This window comes from Sus scrofa, chromosome 1 (assembly GCF_000003025.6).
Source record: "Sus scrofa isolate TJ Tabasco breed Duroc chromosome 1, Sscrofa11.1, whole genome shotgun sequence".
Lineage (NCBI taxonomy): Eukaryota > Metazoa > Chordata > Mammalia > Artiodactyla > Suidae > Sus > Sus scrofa.
In genome coordinates, this window is record NC_010443.5 from 212,621,571 (window position 1) to 212,644,595 (window position 23,025).

Below are 23,025 nucleotides of genomic sequence, written 5' to 3' on the forward strand. Positions count from 1 at the left end.
AAAGAGCCAACTTTGCTTTTTACATTTTTGCTGCCTACTCTAGTAATGTTTATGTTCCCCTAAGTATCCATTATTGGTTTCACTTATCACTAAAACACTGATAAATCCCAAATATACATATCCAGTTTATAATTTTCTCCTAAACTCCAAATCTTAATTTCTAGTATATGACTAGAGCTTCCCAATAAGAGAGTCTACAGGATTCTAAAACTCACTTAAAATTTAGTCTTGTTATTTTTCTACCATTATACAGAATGCATTGCCATCCATGTATTTGGATATGTGTTTCCTATTTGGAATATGTATTTACTACAGTTATACAATATGTGTGTACAGTTATACAGTATGTGTGTACAGTTATACAGTATGTGTGTACAGTTATACACATGTGCTATACACAGTTATACAGAATACAGTATATGTGTATATGTGCTATGTCTATATGTATATATGTCTGTGTGTACACTCACAGACAGACAGTGACAGACCAAGCTGTGGGCCTCTATGTGTTAGTTGTGTTCTAGTTCTTTATCTGATGGGTGATTACATGAGATTTCATTTTGTGGTATTTTATTGAGCTATATATATTTTGCAAGTTTCTTGCATGGTTTATAACTTACATTAAAGAGATAACTTAAAATGTGAAAATGAAAGAAAATAAACCAAACACTTTTTATGGCTCTCATGAGCAGAATTAAGATCCAAGGACACCAATGGAAAAATGGGCAAAAGACCTGAATAGACATTTCTCCAAGGAAGATATACATATGGCCAGCAAACACATGAAAAAATGCTCAGCATCCCTGATTATAAGAGAAATGCAAATCAAAACAACCATGAAATACCACCTCACACCTGTCAGAATGGCCATCATTAATATGTCCACAAATAACAAGTGCTGGAGTGGGTGTGGAGGAAAGGGAACCCTCCTGCACTGTTGGTGGGAATGTAAACTGTTACAGCCACTATGGAGAACAGTTCGGAGATACCTTAGAAATCTATACATAGAACTTCCATATGCCCCCACAATCCCACTCTTGGGCATCTATCTGGACAAAACTCTACTTAAAAGAGACACATGCATCCGCACGTTCATTCCAGCACTATTCACAATAGCCAGGACATGGAAACAACCCAAATGTCCATCGACAAAGGATTGGATTGGGAAGAGGTGGTATATATACACAATGGAATACTACTCAGCCATAAAAAAGAATGACATCATGCCATTTGCAGCAACATGGATGGAACTAGAGAATCTCCTACTGAGTGAAATGAGTCAGAAAGACAAATACCATATGATATCACTTATAACTGGAATCTAATATCCAGCACAAATGAACATCTCCACAGAAAAGAAAATCATGGACTTGGAAAATAGACTTGTGGCTGCCTGATGGGAGAGGGAGGGAGTGGGAGGGATTGGGAGCTTTGGGTTATCAGATACAACTTGGAATAGGTTTACAAGGAGATCCTGCTGAATAGCATTGAGAACTATGTCTAGATACTCATGTTGCAACAGAACAAAGGGTGGGGGAGAAAAAGTATACATGTAAGGATAACTTGATCCCCTTGCTGTACAGTGGGAAAAAAAAATAAATTATAAAAAAAAATTTTTCCTTGTTAAGCTTTTTAAAAGAATAAAGATAACAACAACAACAACAACAACAAAAATCCAAGGACAGAAGCTTCCAGGGGTCAGGACATCCACTGTGCACTTTTGAAGCCAGGCCAGGGAATTCAAAGAGCAGTCTCAACCCACTAGTTGTTCCTTTCGAGTGAACCACTGATCTTAAGTGATTCTAAGCCCTAGAGAAGGAACTTTAATAGATTCATTCTGGGCAGTTTGTTACCAATTAGTGGTCTAGCATTATGTATGTAATTCTGGCCAGATAGCCTAATTTAAATGTTGTAACAATAAGGTGAAGACACGTATTTATAGACGCAGAAAACCATATACACATAGTGTGAACTTCTTTTCACATCTATTGTATTCTTCATTTTCTTTTATGGAAAGATAGGTTTTTTCAGTACATGTACAATATATACTTTCAAACTTAATTCCCAAGGCAAAAGGAAAGGCGATCATCATATGTTTAAAAAATAATCTCCTTCATTTTATAGTAATAATGGTTAGAAGTTCAATAGTTTTCCTCAAACACAGAGGCAGGCAAGCATATTTACAAAAGGCCTCACAGTGTTTGCCATCACCTTTACACAAGACAACATTTATAAAACCTTTGCATCCCACAGCAGGTGCTAGGCCTTCTCTTGGGAATATTGCCTTTCATTTGAACTTCAAATACCTTTAAAAAGTAGAGGCTGCATTTTAATATAATTTGGAAATCAAAACTCTTTTATTTTTGTCATTATAATATCTTCCATGGATTTACTTTTCAAAAATGAATCAAAGTCAAAACTAATTACTGTCTGGTAGCCAGCAAAAACAGAAAATAGGGGAAATATTTTAAAAAATGAAGTTTGATTTCCTTACCCATAAGAAAAATAAATTTATGTGATATATATTAGGAAGTTTCAAGTACATTTAGTGATAATATACCTTCTTTTGAGAATTTAGAGAATTAAACTTAGTAATTATTATGGTCACCTGAATAGTTAGAAACATTTTCAAGATCAAGACAATATTTTCTTAGCTTTAATGGGACATATGGGATTAAATAAACACTTCAGTTTAAGCGAAAACACATTTTCTCCTAGAAAAAAAAAGATTTCCTAAGGTGTTTTCATCAGTCTATAATATTTACAAATATAATAATGTTATAGAACTATAAAATTTATGAAATTTTGTTGTGTATCGATTTTTTTTTTTTTTGTCTTTTTGCCATTTTTTGGGCCGGTCCCGCGGCATATGGAGGTTCTCAGGCTAGGGGTCTAATCGGAGCTGTAGCCACCAGCCTACACCAGAGCCACAGCAATGTGGGATAGAGCTGTGTCTGCAACCTACATCATAGCTCATGGCAATGCCGGATCCTTAACCCACTGAGCAAGGCCAGGGATCAAACCCGCAACCTCATGGTCGCATTTGTTTACCACTGAGCCACAACGGGAACTCCTGTGTATCGATTTTAAAGCAAAAAACTAAATTTTTTTTCCTTCTAATTAGGCTTGGACTCCTGAATCATCTGGTGACTTCAAGATTCTGGTAAGACTCCTTTTTCCCTGTAATACTGTCAATATTTTCATTTCCTTTGCCACAAAATTTTGGAGGTTGTCGTTCTTCCCATTTCAAGCTCAATCCCTTCATTTCCATTTTCTGTGATTGAATCTTCTAATGGCAATAGAAGAAGGTCAATTACATCTTAATCCATATTGGATGATCTATTAAGTCCAGATACTTGAAGATTCAACTTCATGGGTCAGGAGAATATTCCAAAGAGGGGTAGCATGTGTTTCTTAAAGAAATAAAAATCACCACTGAGAGAGTCTGAAAAAAGGAAAGAGGATTATTCAGGTAAAATGCAAAAAGTTTCCATTTGAAAATATGTTATTTTTAAATAGATCAAAAGCAACAGTGAAGTAAAATCCTCAGAGGAACAGCATATGACAAGTGCATTTTTCAAAAGGTTTTCATTGCTACAGTGTTCATATTATAGTTTACATGTTATACAAGTAGACATACACTGAAGGCACTCTTCTTTTCAGTATGAAAACTGTTAAATTCTTACGGCCTTTGTCTGGACCATCCATTATAGGCTTAGGGAAGATGGACCATTTAATTAAAATGATGACTAGTTGAGGTAGAAACTTTTCTATAAGTTGCAGTTTTCCAAACAGAACTCACACTCCACCTGGTCTTTTTTTTTCCTCCAAATATTATAGAAATATTGCTCACATTCAAATTCATGTATCGGGATTTTATTATGTTTTGAATCTATGCAACATTATAAAACATAGTTGATCTCTATTCTATCTTACATTTTTTCAATAATACTCTGTCTTGGATTCTTGTGTATTTTGGAAGTCAACAACTTTCCTGATTTCTAGTAACCCTTTCTATAATATTCAGTTAAGAGTACTATGAAATTCCACCTATCTACATTGCCGGGGTATTATGGTCTTATACACCATTCTTTGCTAGTAACTGACTGTAGCTCAGTTAGAGTGTAAGGGTGGTGAGAATGCCCCATGTCTTTATTATTGTGAATTGCCTGTTGATCCAAATTACTGCCCTGGCTTTCCAAACTAGTATCTTTTGGTCATTTTATCATGACTTTACTGTGCTGCATCAGGCCATATGCAGTCTACAGCTTCTGCCAAACAGTATCATTCTCAGGATGAGGATGAGGGTCAACCTCCTACTCCTTTCAATACTTTCAGCATCGACAAAGCATTTGATGTATTATCATGAAAATGGGGAGACAAACATAATGTTTCCTGGATTTTTTTTCCCCATCCTAAACCTTTTAGTTGCATTTGTTGGATCTGGACTTTGCTCCTCTAATTATCCTTTTTCTCTGAATTCTACCTTCCCATTTCATTTTAAGCTGACAGTGTGTTTTTGCAATTCTGCTCATCGCAATCATCATCTGGGTCTTCCACCATATTCTAGTGCCTTTTTTTTTTTTTTTTTTTTTTTTGGCTATTTTAGGTCTGCACCCACAGCATATGGAGGTTTCTAGGCTAGGGGTCCAATTGGAGCTGTAGCCTCCGGCCTACACACAGCCACAGCAATGCAGGATCTGTGCTGTGTCTTCAACCTTTACCATAGCTCAGGGCAACACCAGATCCTTAACCCACTGAGCGAGGCCAGGGATCAAACTCACATCCTCATGGATCCTAATCGGGTTCGTTAACCGCTGAGCCATGAAGGGAAATCCAATTTATGCCATTTCTAATCCATTTCATGAATAGACAGATGATTCATTTAAAACAACATTTATTTTTGTACTTACATACCCTGCTGTATTTCCTATAGGGATTTTTCCCCCTAATCTAAGGATTCTCCCCCTAACTTGTTCAATAAGAGGTAATTGAGTACTGCCGCATTCACTCAAAAGTGATCTTCCTTGAGTACATAACAAGAAACTCAAAGCCAATTACAACAGTAAGTTCTTTCCTCTCACAGACCCATGTCACTATTTTTGCTTCTGTGAACAGGGTAATCTTCCTTGTCTGCCTGTACACTGATTTGCTATTCATCTCTCCAGGCCAAGTTTAACCCTCATTTTCTCATGGAATTCTGCACTGTTTTAAACATGGTGGTTGATTCCCCATCTCCCTGACCTCTTAATTTTCATAAGGAAAATAAAGGTCACAAAGTTTAGCTAAAGTGCTTATATGTTCTAAGGGTTTGTATTGTGTGCTTATTTCCAGCTGAGCAATTTTGCAGCCTTATTAAATGAGTTAGCAATGCCCTCTGTGCCACTTACCTTAGCATACCTTACATGTAGCCCTGTGTTTAGTAGTTCACTAAGAAATAATTTCAAGTGACTAATTTATTTATAATCTCACCTATATACTATACTATAAAGCTCAAAGTTAACATTTGATTTCTATCTTGTTTGCTTCTATCCAATAATGATTTTTAGTAGGAAAAAATGACATGAACATGAGGACTGATTAATATATAATTCTGAATTTGTTTTAGGTAATACTGATACAGTCTAGAAAATGTTTTTAGAGTGTAATACAGGAAAAAGAAAATAAATGTAAAATTCAAACCAAAATCTTATTGAAAGGTAAAATGAACAATAATATGTAAAGCACTAAAATTAAATTAAAATATATTCTATTCAATTATCATATAATTTTTATACTATAAAAGTAATAGTTACTACATGCTAGCAATACAAATTTACTTCCATACAAAGAGCTAACATTGCCTACACTGAAGTTGAAAATATTTACACAAAGTATTATTGCAGCATTTTTTCACTTATATAAAACAATGTCTTTAACGTTTATGACTCACTGATTTTTGTATATGTGTGTGCAATTGCCACAATCTGTTCCAATTCATAAATTTTATTTTCGGCACCTGGAGTTTCGACCTTTTAAGAGGTCAAAATAATAACACATGCACAATTATGTACAGTTGAAGGGAATCACTTCAGTTGAAGAATTCACTGTGTATCAGGTGCTTTGCTAGGTGCTTTTTAAAATATTCGCAGTCTCAATTCAAACTTCTAGTCACACTGAGGCATGCATTTTGGTCACTATTTTAGATCTGAGGAGACAAATGCTCAAAGAATTTAATTTATCTCCAATCACTTAATCAAGATTCTGAGATTTAAATCTATTCCTAGGATGATAAAGACCATTTTCCCAAGGAAAAAATAAGCTTTTCCCATTAAGCTTTTAATAAAATCCAATTCTACACATATTAGAGTACCAATCCTGCTTTGCGGTCTTTAAGAAAACAGATAAATAAGTGATGAAAATGAGATCTATTTTTTTGTACTTTACAGTTATTTGAAAAGATGAAAAGCCAGTTTACTTTAAATTCAGGAGGGAAAAATTGTCAGTCTTTGCACAAATTGTGTATATATGTATTTTATATCATATATATACATACACATTCATGTTACTAATAACCAAAACAGACTCTACATAACAGAAACCCACATGATTCTTGTGTACTTAGACTATGGTGTAATTAATGGATGTTCCATTTACTTATTTGCATTTTCAATTTTTTAATACAAGTTTTATGTAAATTTGACCTCCTTGATTTTTTAAACATTATTACAGACAACCTGCAGATTAAATTCATGTGCTTAATATTAGTCATGAAATTTCTTTCAAATAGCATAAATTATTCAACTGAGTATTGCCTTTTCCAAGAACTGAGTGCTATCTCCAATGGAGAGGGTTTAAAATTATTTTTGGAAATAAACCAAAAAATCCTATGTTGTAAAGTATTCCCCACTCATGAATTAAATGCTTGGTGTTAAAGTATTATGTGCTTTCTAAGGCTCTTAACCTGGGTGTAAAAATCAAAGGGAGCAAGCCTCATACATATGCCTACCTCACAGTTTTGATTTGGAAAACATGTATGCAGATATAAGTACTTTGTTATACTCCACTTAAAGTTATTATAAAATATCTGCTATATTCCCTATGTTGTACCATATATCCTTGTAACTTAGTTTATGTATAATTGTACCTCTTAATCTTCTACCCCTATATTGTCCCTCCCCTTTCCCTCCTCTCCCATCTGGTGACCACTAGCCTTTTTTTTTTTTTTCAATCTTTTTATGGCTGCACCTGCAGCTTATAGAAGTTCTCAGGCTAGGAGTTGAATCGGAGCTGCAGCTGCTGGCCTATGCCACAGCCATAGCAATGTGGGATCCAAGCCACATCCATGACCTATACCATAGCTCACAGCAATGCCACATCCTTAACCCAGTGAGCAGGTCCAGGGATCACAGTCGCATCCTCATGGGTACTAGTCGGGTTTGTTACCACTGAACCATGATAGGGACTCCTAGCCTGTTCTTTATATCAGCAAGTCTGCTTCTTTTTTGTTCTATTCATGCATTCATTATATATTTTAGATTCCACATATAAATGATATCATACAGTATTTGTCTTTCTCTGACTTATTTCACTTAGCATAATATCCTCTAAATCCATTCATGTTAGTACAAATGGCAGAATTGCATTCCTTTTTATGGCTGAGTATTATTCCTTTGTCTAAATACACCTCAACCTTTGAGAAACTGTTAGTTTTTAAACATACTTTCTTAGTGTTGAGCAAAGATTTTGTTGTATTAGTAGTTTATTTCTCAGAGTGATTTAGGACTCGCATATTTGCTTTTCCTTCTTTTTTTTTTTTTAAGGCCACACCTACGGCATATGGGGTTTCCCAGGCTACGGGGTCAAATCAGAGCTGTAGCTGCTGGCCTGCCCACAGCCACAACAGTGCTGGATCAGAGCCATGTCTGCGACCTACACCACAGCTCATGGCAATGCTAGATCTTTAACCCACTGAGCGAGGTCAGGGATTGAACCTCCAGCCTCATGGATACTAGTCAGGTTCATGCCTATGAGCCACAATGGGAACTCCTAGGACTCACATATTTGCTAATAACAATACTTAGCTGAATTCTACTAGTGTCAGTAATTGGACTACATTAAGAAGTGTCCTTTTAGTGGAAAGGTGAATTACCTACTTTTTTATTTAAGCCACTCTTATCTGACATGTATTAATAGGTATGTTTATGAAAGCAATTTAAATAGGGATTCTAATAAATCAACTGACATTATCTACCTTGCTACTAATATATTGAAAGAATATTTTGTGGTTAATTAAGCATGGCATCCCATGCTTGATTTCTTGCCTGCTGTCCTAAGTCAAGCAGCACTTTTCCAGGTGTTCTTCAAAATAGAAATACTACCTTAATAGTTTTTATTAATTTTTAAACTGCCTGTTTATTGTTCTATTTGTTCTCATATGTTACTTCATCTATTCTGGGTACCCATACACCAGACTTACTGCCCAGTAAGTATCAAGTGATACCAGGAAAACTAAAATTACCAGCCAATGCCCATCCCCTTCTCATCCCTCTCCCTTTGTGTATGAGAGACTTTTAGACATCATTTCCACTTTGTCTCAGACTGAAAACCACTCCAGCAATAAAAACTCTAGTGTCAAAAAAGATAAGTGCCTTAAAAAGTTGACCATTAACATGTTGAGGCATATGAAAATGTCTTTCCATGTATCATTTCTATTTTCTAGTTGATGCTTATTTGACTATATTTTATTAGTGGGGTATATATGGTAGAAGACTTTTTAACAATTTTAGAAATAAGGAACAGGAGACACAAAAAATGATTGAGGTTGAAGAAAGGCAATACTACACAATATGTTTATTTTTTCCAAAAAATAATAACAATCATATATTTTATCATCTTTCTCAAATATTGATTCACTGTTAAAGTTATGTCTGTATTCTATTTTGTCATTGGTACTGAATATGCTGTTTTGTCTTTATTTATTTCTCTCTCTCTCTCTTTTTTTTTTTAAATCTTTTTAGGGCTTGCTGTACCTATGACATATGGAGGTTCCCAGGCTAGGGTTCTAATTGGAGCTGTAGTTGCTGGCCTTTGCCACAGCAGTGAGGGATCTGAGCTGCATCTATGACCCACACCACAGTCCAGGGCAATGCCAAATCCTTAACCTACTGAGCAAGACCAGGGATTGAACTTGTGTTCTCATGGATGCTAGTCAGATTTCCTTTCCACTGAGCCACAATGGGAACTCCTATATCTATTTCTAATTAACCTAATTAGTCCTCAAATATTTACATTTTATTTATTATTTATTTATTTTTTTGTCTTTTTAGGGCCACACTTGTGGCATATGGAGGTTCCTAGGCTAGGGGTCTAATCAGAGCTGTAGCTACTGGTCTATGCCAGAGCCACAGCAACGTGGATCTGAGCCATGTGCGCGACCTACACCACAGCTCACAGCAATACCAGATCCTTAACCCACTGAGCAAGGCCAGGGATAGAACCCGCTACCTTATGGTACCTAGTCGGATTCGTTTCCACTGCACCATGACGATAATGCCTATGTTTTATTTATTCATTTAATTCTTCTATTTAATAATGTAGTTCTAGTAATAACACTTTGAAGGTAATATTCTCAAAATGACCACTAATTTTCAGGCATGTATGACAATTATGCATATGTAATTGTATTTTTGTCATGCATTTAATTTTTTTACCATAACTACCAAAATTGCTTTGAATTATTATGTTATATTGTTTCATATGCTTATTGTTAAGTAAAATTTTACAGTAGCCCTATAGATGCTTAGTATTTTTTTATTTTATTTTATTTTATTTGTCTTTTTTTTGCCATTTTCTTGGGCCGCTCTCGCGGCATATGGAAGTTCCCAGGCTAGGTGTCAAATCTCAGCTGTAGCCCCTGGCCTACGCCAGAGCCACAGCAACCTTGGATCCGAGCCGCGTCTGCAACCTACACCACAGCTCACGGCAACGCTGGATCGTCAACCCACTGAGCAAGCTCAGGGACGGAACCCGAAACCGCATGGTTCCTAGTCGGGTTTGTTAACCAGTGTGCCATGACGGGAACTCCAGTATTTTTTTTTTTTTTTAAAGCATAGTTAAAGAAAATCATAGCATCTTGGGAAAGGTACTGAGCAACGGCAAGTGGCAAGGTGAGTGGGCTTTAGGGGAGTGGGGTTATGCGAATAGGGCTAAATACAGAGGGTTTTATATATCCTGCCAATGATTACCCACTCCAGCTTCTATCCTATTTTCTGAGATTCTGTTTTTAACTTGGATATGTGTACTGATTCCTAGATATTGAAGACATGCTATTATCATTCAGATCCCTGGGAGTAAGGACTTTTTTGATGTAGGACAGAATGGAGATAACCCAGGAGATTTCTGAGAAAGAACATAATAGAAAATTAATTCTGGTATAATGTTCTCTTGGTATTTATGACATGTCAATGCTCTGTTAAGTAGATGTGCAAGTAGTTCATAAACCATAGCATAGGATTTATTTTTCTTACCTCAAATTTTAACAAGTCATATAAATCACGTTTTATACTTAGGTGGCTATGTAGTTGCTATAGGACTTATAACACTGGACTCATTGAGTACTGTCCCTGTTCTTATCTGATTCTCCTGAAGTTGTCTGCTTCTCTAAAATTATCTCCTGCTAGAAAAGACTTAAAATAAAACTTTTGGTTTTTTCACATATGATTTTGTTTTATGTCATTTTAACATAATAATTATTTTATATAAAAAGATTCCTGGAATCTTGCAATCTGTCATTAATTTTCACAAAAGCATTTGCCACAGAAAATTTTTTCGAATAGGTTTTTCTTCTTGGAATAAAAGAAAATGTGGGCATTTTCTTCTACCAATGTGTATCTGAGTAATTGTAAATACTCTCTCTCCTGAAAAGGAAATCCAGAAGCCTGGGTAAAGGGACTACATTACAAATTAAGAAGATGACTGTACTGGCAAGCCTCCCTCATCAACACTCACCTCACCTGAGAAATAAGCAAAATTACTTTTTAAATTATACATGCAAAAGCCTTGTTTAGTATTGCAACTGAGATTTTTATATAGGATCTTATATTTTGTTTTCTGTGCCTTTGTTGATGACTTTCCATTTTACATTCTAGTGCATTAAAATGATGCACTATTGGAGTTCCTGTCATGGCTCAGTGGTTAATTAATCCGACTAGGAACCATGAGGTTGCAGGTTCAATCCCTGGCCTCACTCAGTGGGTTAAGGATTCAGCATTGCTGTGAGTTGTGGTGTAGGTCACAGACATGACTTAGATCTTGCATTGCTGTGGCTGTAGCATAGGCCACCAACTACAGCTCCAATTAGACACCTAGCCTGGTAACCTCCATATGCTGCAGGTGTGGCCCTAATAAAAAAGACCAAAAAAATGCATCATTTACATACAGTAAATGCATCATTTACTATAATTCTAGCTGCTAACTTGATTAATATTCCCTTCATATGAGCGCAGAAAAGATCTGAGTGGCAAACAGCTGAGGTTTTGGCAAGAAGCCATGACACCCCAGTGATCAACTCTTTAAAAAACTACTGGGGAGAATTGAAATGCATAACATAATCATTCCAGAATCCTAATGTCAGGCTTAAAGAGACATTAGTGAAATTTCCATACTAGTATCACTGCCTTCCTTCAAAATGTACTCTTTCCATATTTTCTTGCCAAGTTTAGAATATTGAGGTCAAATGCTGCTCCAGTTGTGAAAGATCAAATTTGTAGTGATTGGACATGTGTTCCTTATAGGATAAAGATACACAAAGTTTTATTGTGACATGAATTTGTTCTAATTGATTCCTATTAAGAAGTAAGACTTTTTTTCCTCATTAAAAATAGTGTCATCCTTAATCATCTCTTCTCCTCTTGTCACATTTAGGAACATTATTTTAGGGGATTTATTTTATGTTCTCATTATTTTACAGTGTTTATTTCTGACCATGTAGCAGTACTTTTAGCATATACTCTATTATTTTAAAATTTACTAGGTAAAACCATATATATCTTGTTTGAGGATATTTTATAATCATCTGTTGCAACTTCCCATCCACTTTGCCCCACTGTTTTTTTTTTTATTACTGAATGAATTTATCACATCTGTAGTGGTATAATGATCATCACTATCCAATTTCACAGGATTTCCATCTCACAACCCAAGCACATGCCCTCACTCCCCAAACTGTCTCCTCTGGAGACCATAAGTTTTTCGATATCTGTGAGTCAGCATCTGTTCTGCAAAGAATTTCAGTCTGTCCTTTTTTCAGATTCAACATGTCAGTGAAAGCATTTGATGTTGGTGTCTCATTGTATGGCTGACTTCACTTAGCACGGTAATTTCTAGGTCCATCCATGCTGCTAAAAATACGGGTATTTTGTTCTTTTTGATGGCTGAGCCATATTCCATTGTGCATATATGTACCAGATCTTCTGGATCCACTCCTCTGTTGATGGACGTTTAGGTTGTTTCCATGTCTTGGCTATTGTAAATAGTGCTGCAATGAACACTGGAGTACATGTGTCTTTGTGAGTCATGGTTTTCTCTGGATAGATGCCCAGGAGTGGGATTGCTGGATCAAATGGTAGTTCTATGTTTAGTTTTCTGAGGCATCTCCATAGTGTTTTCCACAGTGGTTGCACCAATTTACAATCCAACCAACAGGGTAATGGGGTTCCTTTTTCTCCACACCCTCTCCAGCACTTACTGTTTGTAGACTTTTGGATGATGGCCATTCTGGCTGGTGTAAGGTGGTACCTCAGAGTGGTTTTGATTTGCATCTCTCTAATACTGAGTGATGTAGAACATGCTTTCATGTGTTTCTCGGCCATCTGTCTGTCTTCTTTGGATAACTGTCTGTTTAGATCTTCTGTGCATTTTTTGATGGGGTTATTTATTTTTTTGGTATTGAGTTGCAGAAAATGTTTATAAATTTTGGAGATTAATCCATCCCTTGTCAGTCAGTTCACTTACAAAGATTTTCTCCCATTTTGTGGGTTGTCTTTTTGTTTTGTTTAGGGTTTCCTTTGCTGTGCATAAACTTTTAAGTTTGATTAGGTCCCATTTGTTTATTTTTGTTTTTACTGTCATTACTCTAAGAGGTGGATCTGAGAAGATGTTGCTGTCGTTTTATGTCAGAGAGTGTTTGGCCTATGTTTTCCTCTAAGAGTTTTATAGTGTCTGGTCTTCTATCTAGGTCTTTAATCCATTTGGAATTTATTTTTGTGTATGGTGTTAGGGAGTGTTCTACCTTCATTCTTTTCCATGTGGCTATCCAGTTTTCTCAGCACCATTTAGTGAATAAGCTGTCCTTTCTCTATTGTATAGTCTTGCCTCCTTTGTCATAGATGAGTTGACTGTAGGTGCATAGGTTTAATTCTGGGCTTTCTATCCTGTTCCACTGATCTATATTTTTGTCTTTGTGCCAGTACCATACGGTTTTGATGACTGTTGCTTTGTAGGATAGTCTGAAGTCCAGGAGCCTGATTCCTCCAGCTCCATTTTTCTTTTTCAGGTTGTCTTTGGCTATTCTGGGTCTTTTGTGCTTCCAAACTTTAAAATATTTTGTTTGAGTTCTGTGAAAAATGTCCTTGGTAATTTGATAGGGATTGCATTGAATCCCCACTGTTTCAATGTCAGAAATGAAGCCAGATTTCTCAGTAGGAGCACCTTGTATGGGAGTAATAGTCAAGTATGGGGTTTCTGTTAATTTTTTCGTTAGTCATTTAGTACAACACAATGTATAGACATTCTATATGTGCTTAATAAACTGTCTAGTTTTTTTGTGTTTGTCTTGATTTACAAATTTTGTCTTCATATCCTTAATAAAAACTTAAAACACCAGGTGACTTATTTTTGATTAAAAAAAAAAGGCTATGAAATTGACACTATGCGCCAGGATCACCATTAGGATCCTTGAGCTTGACTTGTAGGCCAGCTCTACTACTGATATCTCCAGTGACTTCTGAGGAACAAATTAAAGTCTCTAGGTATCAGTTTTCTTATCTATGAAAATAGTCTCTCTATAAAATATAACGAAAATTGTATTCAACCCTGATAGTCTATTTTAGATTAAAAAAGCTCAACCCCACCCTATCTTTATATCTGGGTAAACCGTTGCAAGTTATATTCTTAAATTCTCATCAAAGCTCATGAAAAGTTGAATGTGAACATCCTGACAGCACGATTCATATCTTTACTGTGAATCTTTTTGTTTCATTCTCATGCTTGAAATGTGATTTTATTTTACAAAAGAAAAAATATTTTGTGGTACTTTACCTGCCATTTCTGTTATTTTATAAACTGAAGTTTTAAGATCTTCATTGGAATGGCCACCAAATTAGTGTACACAAAATGAGTGAGCTTTGTATTTTCCTTTTTCGAAAGATAAACTCATTAAAAATTTTATGAACACTTTTTTGATTCTTAAAATGTTTTGTTTTATTCAGTTCTCTGCTTAAAATCTGTTTGGAATAGTATTCTTAAAATACAGTCATTTTCATACTGAAATGAACATGCTCATTATTACAAGTGAATACATTCCTATTATAATGTGATGAATTCTAATATTCATCTACATATTAGGTATTTGTATCTAAATTCTTGTTAAAGTTGAGGATACTCATGGATTTAATTATTATGTATTCTTTTTTAGTTTTATTTGAAACAGGTTTTGTTCTTTGATTCTAGAAATGAACCGAAACAGTCTATTTCTTATTTCAGTTAGCATGATACCCTCGTGAACTATCTATATTGTCACAGAAGGCAAGGTTTCATTCTTTTTTGTGGCTGAATAATATTCTTCCATATATGCATACATATACATATATATATATATATATATATACACACACACATATATGCATGTACACAAATGTATATATACACCCATATGTGTACATACATTATTTACTTTTTCAATTTTATATTTTACACATACACATAGATACATACCACATCTTTATCCATTTATCCATTGATGGATACTTAAAGTTGTTTCCATATCTTGGCCATTGTAAATAATGCTGCAGTGAACATGGGAACGATGATGTCTTTGGGGTTAGTGTTTTATTTTCTTAAGATATATATCAGAAGTGGAAATTCTGGACCATATGGTAATTCCTTTTTTTACTTTTTCCAATTTTCATATTAGTTTCCATAGTGACATACTAATTTAATTATACCCTACAGTGAACCTGGGTTCCCTTTTCACTACATCTTCATCAACACTTCTTATTTTTGATAATAGCCATTTCTGGCAAATATTGGGTAATATCTCATTGTTGTTTTTCTTTCTATTTTCCTCATGATTAGTGATGTCAAATACTTTTTCATGTACCTGTTGGACATCTGTATGTTTTCATTGACAAACTGTCTGTTTATATATTCAGCCCATTTTTCCATTAGATTTTTTTTATTTTGCTGTTGAGTTGTATAATTTCCTCATATATTTTGGTTATTAACCCCTTAGCAGATATGCAATTTGAAAATGTTGTATCCCATTCAATAGGTTGCATTTTCATTTTGTTATGGTCTCTTTTTCTGTGCAGAAGCTTTTAGATGGATGTGGTACCATCTGTTTATTTTGTTCCATTTGCTTTTGGAGTCATATCCAAAAAAGATTCATTACTGAGATTGATGTCATGAAGGTTACTTGCTTTTTCTCTTTAACAGTTTTATGGTTTATGTTCAACTCTTTAATTCATTTTGAGTTAATATTTCTGTATGTTGTAAGATAATGGTCAAGTTTCATTCTTCTGTGTGTGGCTTTCCAGTTTTCCCAGCAACATTTATCGAAGATACTCTCCTTTCTCCGTTGTATATTGTTGGCTCCTTTCTTATAAATTAATTGATCATATATGCATAGATTTATTCTGGGCTCTTTTTCTGTACCATTGATCTAAGTTGTGTTTTTATGGCAAATACCATACTGTTCTGATTACTATAACATTGTAATTTAGTTTGAAACCAGGAAACTGACACAACCAGTTTTGTTCTTTCTAAAGATTGCCTTGACTATACAGGTTCTTTAGTGGTTCCACACAAATAGAAATTTAGTCTATTTTTGTGAAAATGCCATTGAATTTTGGTAGGACTATCATTGAATCTGTATATTGCTTTGGGTTGTAGGGACATTTTAACAATATTCTTAAAATTTATGAGCCCAGAATAGCTTTCTATGTATGTGTGTTGTCTTCACTTTCTTTTATCATTGTTTTATAGATTTTAGTGCTTAAGTCTTTCACATCCTTGGTTAAATTTAAGCATATTTTTATTTTTAATAAAATTGTAAATGGAATTATTTTCTTCATCTCCTTCTGCTAGTTTATAATTAGTATATTAAAGTGAAATATTAAAGTGCAATTGATTTTTGTATGTTGATTTTGTTTCTTGCAACTTCACTGAAGTTATTAAATTTCTAATAGTTTTTTTGTGAAGTCTTTAGGTTTTTCTATATGTAGTATTATTTCATCTGTAAATAGTGACAGTTTTACCCCTTGCTTTCTAATTTAAATGCTTTTTATTTTTCTTGTCTAATTACTCTAGCTACCATTTCTGATACTATTTTGAAGAAAAGTGGTGAGAGTGGGCATCTTTATGCTATCATTTATCTTAGAGGAAATGCTTTGAGCTTTTTATCATTGAGTATGATATTATCTGTGGATTTGTCATATATGGTCTTTATTTTATTATTTTTGGTACTATCCTCCCTCCTACCAATGCCAGGTATGCTTTTTATATATGGCCTTTACAAATTTGAGGTATGTTCCTTCTGTCCCCACTTTGTTGAGATTATTATCAAGAATAGATGTTGAATTTTGTCAGATGCCTTTTCTGTATCTATTGAGGTGATCATAGAACTTTTATCTGTCATTTTGCTATTATGGTATGTAACAATGATTAATTTGCTTATATTCAACCATATTGCATCCCTGGGATAAATCTCACTTGATTAGGGTGTATGATCCTTTTAATATGTTGTTGAATGTGGCTTGCTAATATTTTGAGGATTTTTTTCGTTTATGTTAATCAGGAATATTGGCCTGTAATTTTTTTTTTCCTGTGGCATCCATGTCTGGTTTTAGTATAAGGGTAATACAGGCTTCATATAATGATTTTGGAAGAGTTACCTCATCTTCAATTTTTAAGTATTTCATAAATAAATATGAGTATTATTTTTTTCTTTAAATATTTGTTAGAGTTCACCAGTGAAGCCTTCTGGGCCTGGACTTCTGTTCAACTGGAAGTTTTTCAGTCAATATCCTTATTAGTCATCAGTCTGTTCAGATTTTCTATTTCTTTATACCTTTTAGACTTTGCTGGTTGTATGTTTCTAAGAATATTTCTGCTTCAAGATTGTCCAATTTGTTAGTGTATAATTTTTCATATAGGTCATTTATGATCCTTTGTATTGCAGTTGTAATGTGCCCTCTTTCATTTCTGATTTTCAGTCTTCTTTCATAATGAGTCTAAATAAAGGTTTGTCTATTTCTTGTACTTTGCAAAAAAAAATCAGCTCTTTCTTTTATTGACCTTTTCTATTGTCTTTTTGCTCTTTATTTTACTTATTTCTGCTCTGATCTCTGTCATTTACATTTTTCTACTAACTTTGGGCTTCATTTATTCTTCTTTTTCTAGTTCCTTGAGATGTAAAGTTAGGATGTTGATTTGAGGTTTTTCTTGTTTGTTGATGTAGGCATTTAACACTATGAAATTTGTTCTTAAAACTGCTTTTGCAGCATCCCATAAATTTTAGTACATTGAATTTCCATTTTTATTTGTTGCAAAGTATTTCTTGTATTTGAGACCACTTCTATTGTCATATTGCTATGTATCCCCTTAAGTCTATTAATATTTGATTTATATATTTAGATCACTTGCCCATTTTTCATAAGGATGTTTATGAAATTCTTACTGAGTTTTACAAACACTTAAACATTAAAACATCTCTATTTTTAAGAATATGTGGCATTTTTGTCTTGTTTTCCAAGTGTTTTCATGATGTATTTGCCACTAAGAATTTTTATGTTGTTAAATTTACTAGGCATTTCCTCTATTGTTTTTGGTATTCATGCCGTATTTAGAAAGAATTTTCCCATTTAAAAATTCTCTGCTATCTCACTTTCTTTTATTTTGGTATTTATAGCATTTATTATTTATTTATTTATTTATTTTGGATTAATTTTAATTTTGCTGCAAAACATGCCAAAGAAATACAGCTTCATTTTTGGTAGGCTGAGAATTAGCTAATTGTCTCAATTCCTTTACTGACCAATCAGCATTTCACGCACTGATTTAAACTACTGAAGTGGTATTCTTATTGCCATTATAATTTCCATGCCAAAATATGTTTCATGGCAATCATTAGAGCTCTTAAAATTCTCACATTTGTCCAGAATTATATGATTATTGTCAAAACCAAGTCAGTCCTTTCAACTTTAAGTTTGATTTTAGATTGTTATTTAGTGTTGCAGTTATTTATCAGAGCAACTTATAGTGTTGCCATGAAAAAAAGTATTAATTCATTGATCCTCCTCTAAAAAAAATGGTTATAAGACAAAAATGCTAAAGCCCTGTGGTAAGAGTAGCATTTATACTAAGTAGGAGTCAAAAATGCAACTTAATCTTAGCTTTAAATATAGGAAGTTCCAGTGAGGCAAATCTGTGTCCCTTATTTTTATATATTAATTTTTGTATAATAATATTTTTGCTCAAGTGGACCACCTATTTTTAAAGATATATTTGTCTCATTAAACCATTATATACCTACATATGCTAATTTGGCACAAGACATTCTGTTTTGAAAATTAAATTTGGATAAGTAAATGTTAAACTTTCTGGTGATTAGAAGTAGGGAGGATTATTTACCTTCTTAGAAGTTCTTTTGAGAGTTCCCCAGCACTTATACTGTAGAGACACAACTTTGGAGAATTAATTCCATATTAATAAGGAAAATTATTACCAAAGCCCCACATTATTAAATTGAAACAAGTGATCATAATTTTTGTGAAATCTACCAGCATCATATTGAATTTTAATTCTCCCAGTATTCTGTTCTTGTGTTTCTTACTGTTCCTGTGATGAAAGGACTGGGAACTCTATCTAGTCACTTGTGATGGAGCATGATGAAGGATAGTGTGAGAAAAAGAATGTACATGTGTATGGGTGACTGAGTCACTTTGCTATATAGTAGAAAATTGACAGAACACTGTAAACCAACTATAATAAAAAAATCATTAAAAAACATAGATGCTGGCAAATTGGCAGCTTTGGCAGGCCCATGAGGGGCCTCTTCTCCTTCTGCTGGGTGCTGCTCTTTCTCTCACAATTCTGCTTCTTGTCCTCAGTGGATCCTTACATTTAGAGCATCTGCAGTCTCTTGTTCAGTCAATAAAGGATGTAAGGCCAACATGAACAGTCATAGTAATTCCTAGGGCAGCAGGAAGTACTGAATTTCCTCATTACATGAAGCATCCAAGCAATAGTTTGTGTAACAGAATCCTATATAGTGTGTGGAATGTGGGACTAATTTCTCCTGTGCTTCTTGAAAGCTTGCCATTAAAAGGAAACAATTAAAAGAGTATGAAGGGAATAGTTACTATAATATCTTTCCTGCTTTAGACAAGAGGGTGATTTGGGATGCTTTGTATTTAGTTATTTTTTTTAAAACTGAGCCATTCTTTAATGGGCCAGCTAAATTTTAATTCTTCTATGATAAACATCTATTCTTAGATGTCTCAATTTAATCTCTCTTGGCCTTAAACTATCATTAATTTATGGTTTGATCCCTCTATTTTTCCCTTGGTATAACCTGATTATTAATATAAATTTTTACTCATTGTTTATGATATTTTTCCACTCCATTCACTGTAAGCAAGCAAGAACAGAAGGATGGTGCACATTTCTTGCTGTGCTTCATAATGTGTGGCAGAAGCTTTAGAGAACTATGAGGAATAGTGACACTGTTGATGCTTCTTATATCATTGTTCTTAGGTGATGAGAACCATGAGCTCCTTTCCTATCCCAAATTTCCTGTCTTGATTCTGTCTTGTTTCAACAACATACAAGAAAAGTTTATGTCTTTGAGCTTTGTTCTTAAAAAAGTATTAAACTCTTTATATTTGAGCTTATCTAGTAGTAACAAGGTACAAGGCTATGAATATTTTTAAGTATCAAATGTGGACAAGAGTGCAGTGGGTCATCTATTAAGTGAAATTATCTTGCCTTTCTATAGCTATTTTATTTAAAAGTTTGTGCATGGATTAACAAGTGCTAAACATTAGGGTTATTTTTTCAAGGATTTAAATGGGCTTAGTTGGATAAGATTAGTGACTAATTTAGAAATTATTTATTTGTTATATATTCCTCATCTGTCATATGCTTCATCTTTTCAGTTCTTTCTCTTACTATAGAAATTACATAACCTTCTTTTGAAACCAGCACCATAAAAAAGTTTTTAAAAAGCGAAATTAGGTTATAGATTACTTTTAATTAGTTTTTTTTTGTCTTCCTGATATGCTATGGGGTTTCAAGTGCTCAAATAGAGCAAATAAATTGGCATTCTTCTGGGACAAACAGGATACACTTAAAAAATAAAGCTTTTTTCAGTTTAATTGTTTTAATAATTTATTATAGTATCTAAAAGATACATGTATATTCAAAAATGGTAATATGTCGTGAATAGGTGTGTCATCTAGGAGAGATTTGCTGTCAACCTTGCCAGTTGTTTGGAATGCCTTTCTTGACAAGCTGAGGAAAGAACCCTTTCTCATGGGGTAGTGTTTCTCCTTCCCTGAGGGTTTAATTTGTTTTTGACGGAAAGAGAGCATCAGGCTTTTGGCAGTGTGCAAATTAAAAATATTAATGAACTGAAGTAAAAAGTAAAATAAACTTTTTTTAATCACAATCAAAGTTTATGTTCATATCTCAGACTTGTCAGCCTGTCTATGTGTCTCTAGGCTCAAGCAATAGGGGAGAAAATGTGATGAATTTTATTTCTTCAGGCTTATGGTTATTGCTGTTTTCTTTTAAAAATGGGAAATGTTATTGTTTCTTTTTTAGTCCAGATGGCTACTATTTTCATGTTCACTAATAAAAGAAATCAGAAGTAATGGAAGGAACATATTCAATGGGTATTTTCTTTTATTATCATTTTGTATTTGATTTCATATGTCCTAGAAACTCAAAAATAACTTGGGCAGGCTAAAATCACTGAAAAGCTTGTTTGAATTTTGTGTTTCTAAGCTGGTGCAAGATCTAAAAACATTAATGCTGAATTGAATCTTAAAGGAGAAATCACGTATGTTCATGCATCAAAATGACAGTATTTGTGTCATAGGAACTGTTGTGGATTTATTTTCCCAGTGAATAACTCTTCGTATGGTTGGATATAGCTGTTTAGCTTAGAAGTCATGCCATGACTCTGAAAAAAAACCTGTCTAATTATTTAGGCTATATGAATCCATCTCACTTGTAATCCACAATAACAGTTATGTGAATAGAGCAGGGTTTCTCAACCTTCACACTGTTGACATTTAAGATTGTTCTGTGTATTGTAGGGTGTTTTGCAGTATCCCTCACTTCTACACACTACATGCATTAGCAACCCAGTAGTTCTAACAATCAAAAATGTCTCTAGACATTGCCATTGTCACATGGATACTAAAATTTTCCTTTGTTGAGAACCACTAGAATTAAGTGAGTAACCAATAGAAATCCTTTATTCTCAGTATGTGTTCTATCTCTGAGAATCAACACTTAAAATAATAGGTAATCTAAATTACTATTAGACTTTATTTTTCATTTTGGATGTTGAAATTTACAAAGTAGATAGCAGCAAAGCACTTGTGTTAACACAAATATGACCTATGTGATATATGATCAATATACATCAACTAACATCTATATGTATCTATCCTCTCACTGGTATCAATTCATGATGATAACTTAGGTAACTTTCTGCATGTTCTCCAATTGAATAGTATAATCTTGTTTAACCTCAAATAAATATTTAAAAATAAAATGGGATTCAGTTAAAATTTCCTTTTGGTGAGCAAAATTTTCTAGTTCTCTCATGAGCTTTTAATTAACAATCAAAATTGCACAAAAATCTTATTAAAATTGACAATATGAAATATTTGAATCAAGTTAGGATGGTTTCAAATAAAAAAGTGATCCTTTAAATTCACTGAGTTGGCTTTCTAATACATAATGTGGAATTAAGTACTTGTAATAAAATCAGTCGAGTTTTTGTCTTTTTTTTTAAACTAAGAATGAATTACACTATTCTAAGCCTAAATCTTTAGTAGGTTTCTTAGTTGTCCTTTCCACTATACAACTGACCCTTGAACAACATGAAAGTTTAGGAATGGGGACCTTCAGTCCTATTTTCGTATAACTTATTGTGGTTCCTCCCTATATGCAGTGCCTTTCTTGGGATCTTCCTCCATGGATTCAACCAGCCCTGGATTATGTAGTACTGTAGTATTTACTACTAAAAACAAAACAAAACAAAACAAAAAACCCCACAAAAAACATAAAAACCCTGGGTCTAAATGGACCAGCACAGTTTAGACCATAGTATTCAGGAGTCAACTGTAATGAGCTCTTTGTATGTGAAAGGGCGAAAGATTTAAATTTTAGAGTTCTGGGTTTCTCCCCTCCTTCTGCTACTGATCAACTATTTAAGTAAGCCAACTTACTTAACCTTTTTTGAGCTTTAGTTTCCTTAAGGAAAAAATGGAGTAATATTCTCTACTTTATCCTGTTGTATAAAGTATACCAACATACTACCTACATTATCACCTTGTTAACAATGATCAAATAAGACATTAAACTATACGGACTAAAGTGCATTTGCTACATAGATAAATACAGCTCATTCTGATACATTTTTTAGTTAGTAAAATGGCATCCATAGTAGTGACACTAGATCTAGTCTATCTTTTTACATAAGATGTAATAAAATCTATTGGCAAAAAAATTAGGCTTGTTGGATGTGATCAA

The 23,025-nt window shown here is 33.9% G+C and overlaps 1 protein-coding gene across 6 annotated transcripts in view; it reads left to right on the forward strand.

Moving 5' to 3' along the window:
* PTPRD (protein tyrosine phosphatase, receptor type D) overlaps window positions 1–23,025 on the forward strand; it is a 2,180,605-nt gene that overhangs the window by 789,162 nt on the left and 1,368,418 nt on the right. For all 6 annotated transcript variants that reach the window (XM_021074366.1, XM_021074373.1, XM_021074310.1 and 3 more), the window contains one exon: window positions 3,125–3,163. The gene's annotated coding sequence lies outside the window, so the exon portion shown is untranslated. The remainder of the gene's footprint in view (window positions 1–3,124; window positions 3,164–23,025) is intronic.